This window comes from Schistocerca nitens, chromosome 2 (genome assembly GCF_023898315.1).
Source record: "Schistocerca nitens isolate TAMUIC-IGC-003100 chromosome 2, iqSchNite1.1, whole genome shotgun sequence".
In the NCBI taxonomy this organism is placed as follows: domain Eukaryota; kingdom Metazoa; phylum Arthropoda; class Insecta; order Orthoptera; family Acrididae; genus Schistocerca; species Schistocerca nitens.
In genome coordinates, this window is record NC_064615.1 from 357,684,292 (window position 1) to 357,688,485 (window position 4,194).

Sequence of the window (4,194 nt, forward strand, 5' to 3'; positions counted from 1 at the left end):
GGCATGGATGTGTGTGATGTCCTTAGGTTAGTTAGGTTTAAGTAGTTCTAAGTTCTAGGGGACTGATGATCACAGAAGTTAAGTCCCATAGTGCTCAGAGCCATTTGAACCATTTGAACCAATACGGTGAGTTAAATTTTACAACCAGATGATGAAAGAATTGTCTATCAAAACGCGTTTTTAAGCTGTATGTAGGACAACCATCATCTCACATACCTCATTGATATACTCCCCAAACTTATCAAAGGCTAATGGATAATATTTTACTTTGTTACATGCCGCCTTTCCGATGCTGAAATTGTAATGGGCAGCGTTATACTTCTATCTACGGATACCAGTATTTACGAATCCATGGTAATCTGGATCCTTACACTCTAAACATGACACTAGAGCCGTCAGAAATGATGAGTACGTAGCTGATGTACAGTCTATCAAGGAAGATTGTGGTCCGGTTAAGCTGCAGAAAAATGTATTTGAAAACAAACTAAAGCATAAACATACATCATATATGACGAAAAGAAAAATACTGTTACAATTAATAATACGTCTAGTCACCCGCGCCGACTGTTTGTAATGTAATTTAGTTTAATTTATATACGCTTTGATAGCTTTTAATAAAGTGACGTCAAAAAAAAAAGAGAAATAATTCTAATAATACTATGAATAGTGTAATGTAATTTAATTTAGCCCGACGCAGATCAGCAATCAGCAAACTAGCCCAGTATTCAGGGTGGTTACGGGATTATAAATAATTAATTGTCTCTCTCTTGAATCATCACAGATATTTCTCAACATATATCAAAAGTATAGTTAAAACTCATGTGTTTATAGCACCGGATAATATTTCACAGGTCAGTTCAATGTGAAGTAAGAAAAACCGTAACTTCAGATCGTGGATTCGTCTCAAATACCATATAAGGTAACAAGCATAATCTTTTGCTGATGAAATCTTATACTAGAACTAGAATCCTGTGACCAGGCCTTTCTGCCGGGAATGTTATCTCGCAACCTTGCGAAAAATCTGAAAGTGAAATATATTAAATTATTCGTAGCGCCCGCATAGCTCGTGGAATCTGAAATACAGTTTCGTGTCCTAACCGACGGCACGTCTCGAAGATGAGATGAAAGAAAATTATTAATTACATGCTAGTATGGCGCCTAACAACGGTCAAAGTTCCGTTAAGGCCACGTCTACTCAGGACAAGTAAGGTTTAGGTTTACAAATAATTGCGTACCGTACACAAATTTTAAGTCATGAACAACTATATTTTAGTTTCGTTTACAACTTACATAGACAGTAAGACGAACCTCAGACAATTGTTCTTTCCTATTGAGTCCAAGAGCAGAAGAAGACCAAAACAAAAGAATAGAAAGTTCAGTCACAGAATCTCGAATGACCATGGAATATGCATACATTGCAACATAATGCATTTGTTTACTCTTTGGAATAGATCGCTAGCTATTCATGCAATAATTATCGATACATGGCACTTACACACTTCAAATTCATGACCACCTCAGGAGATAACAATACAATTGCCCCCTGGGATGGCTGGGACAAAATTATTTATGCGTGACAGTCAGACCACAGTACTGTTGGATTATATTTTCAAATTTCACAACATTGTACATGTATGTTTCTTAAATTACCTTTTCAAATATCGTTTGCACACAATAGTAATTAACATATGTGCTTTGCCTAATTCTAAGTGAGGGTAACTGCATTTCTTCCCTAAACGTGTGGCATATGTTTCAGTTCGGAAAGGTATTAACAAATCTTACCGGAATATGACTTGAGTTAACCCCCCTATATAGATTCGCGGGCATGGGAAAACCGGGAGTTAAAAACAAGCCCAGGGTCTTCGGACTGTATGTCCACATTCATTCAGTGGCTCCAGAAATCCCAATTCAGATTTTGCTTCTACTCAAGGACATGTTGACCGAATGTTCCCCAAGTGGTCCGCATCAAAGAATACAACATGAGAAAACAGTGAAATTATGATCACACAAATGGAAATAAAAGGCAATCTTATTGTAGGTGATAAGCTGAGCATTTTCCACTTATAGCGGTCACACACTTCGAATGATACTACTGAAGCTTGTTTCCACAACAGACGTGCACTCATCACACCTAACACAAATCGTCGATCGCCGATTTTTAGCCGTTGCGACGCCGGTGTGACGAAGACGGTGGTGCGACGATGCTGCAATGACGGAGCTGTCAGGCGACCCCCCCCCCCTCCCCCCGTTGCCCCCCCCACCCCCTGTGGACAGGCGACTGATGGGCGGCGGGTGTTGGCTCCCCGATCCCCGATCAGCTGATTCACCTCTGCTCTCGAACCGTCTCAGAATCGTGTCCGTTGCAGGCGTGTGAACATGAAATAACCCATGCTAGCATTAATGTTTATTATTTACGTAACAGAAGTTACTGCCTAGTGGAGAAAGAGAATTAGTGGTCCATTCATCCGATATTCGCACATGAATGTTCGTTTTAATGTTCTGCAATGTATTTAATTTTCCGAGCAACCTTTAGTCCAGTTTCCGGAACACGATGTATTCTCTGTTTAATTTCTTTGAGAATTACACAGTCTGTTGGTTCATGACTAGCAAAGTTTTGCTCTCTTAGAGTGTCCTGTAAACTCATGTAGTCACTTTGCATAAATTCCAACTCCGTACCGCTGTTCGCAACAAGTGCGTACACAGTAGTATAACATTCACTGAGTCTACCTACCCTTGGTGTCCAAAGGTAGATTTACATTTGTTCACACTCACTATAGTGTTCACAGTGACCACTAGCTGTAACACATTTTAGCTTCACATGATATTAACATTTATATTATTCCGTGAAGTCATCTTTGCTGCAGAGCCGTAATCTTAATACACTAAATATCAAAATTTTTTACATGAATAAAACAAATTACTATGCCAATCTTCATACTCATATTTCAGAGTCCCTTTCTCTTTTAACCGTTAACACATAAAAGTGCACACTGACACAGTCTTTCACTGTCTTTATGCATTTGCTAGACTTTTTTTTCTCACTTTCGGAGCGCACGCTGATGCTTTTGCAAATTAAATTGCTTTACATATTGTTTCTATGGAAGCACTGTTCACCATGTTGCTATATATATTGGCTTTGTCGTTCACATTAAATCTTTCAGTTTTACAAGTCATGACATTAACATTTAGTCCACATTAGGATTTGATGTTATTTGCATAAATTTTATATCATGGATTTCCCTCAACCTTTCATGCCGAAAGTAGACGCTTGGCCATCTGGACTATCGATTGTCAGGCAGTTGGAAAATGAAATGAAGTCCCATGCTTCTTTACAGAGCGTAGGGGAACGATGCGGGAGACCCGCACCGCCTTACTAGGCAAGGTCCTAATGGAGGTGGTTTGCCGTTGCCTTCCTCCGACCGTAATGGGGGTTACCTGTGTGTTATTCATCACTTAGCACCAATCCACACTTTTAACTATTTTAAATTTTAAGTGAGGAACCGGTTGCCCGAAAACCAGGTCGTAATTGCTTGTGTGCAATTCATGCTTTCGTGCGCATTATTCCTTATATACCGCGGCTCTAAACTTTATGCCATGCAGTTACTTTCTCTACACGAGAATATATATTCCCTTAATTCTCAATAGTGCCCCTCGGACGCATGCAATTACATGGCTGAAGTCCACTACTTGGAACAAACAAAACTGTTACTTAGATCTCAACAGTGTTTTTAAGTAATTAAAACATGCCTGTTTACATTCACACTCAGAAAAATCAATCAACCGTTACGACTACGCATTGATATACCGAATGCACTCCTGTAAGTACTAGGTCACATTATTAAATCACACCATTCTCCTACTTACTAAAACTAGCTACTCACAAAAAATGCAAAGAAATTCTTATACTACTATATACACATAAAATTTAAATCTCTCTCTTAATCATATTTTCAATGCAATTATTTCTTGCTAATTATACTTTGTTTCTGTGTCAGGGTCACCATGAAGACTGAAGGTCTTATTAATGCAACTCCCTATTATAAGACTACAAACTATCAATGCTATTTAACACATGAATATAAAACTTCATTACTCACTAAAGTGTTTTACTGTTTACGTTACATTTCAAGTACAAATATTGCTTTTCTTAACTGTTTATCCTTCCATGTATGTACATTTTTAAATCATGGTGTG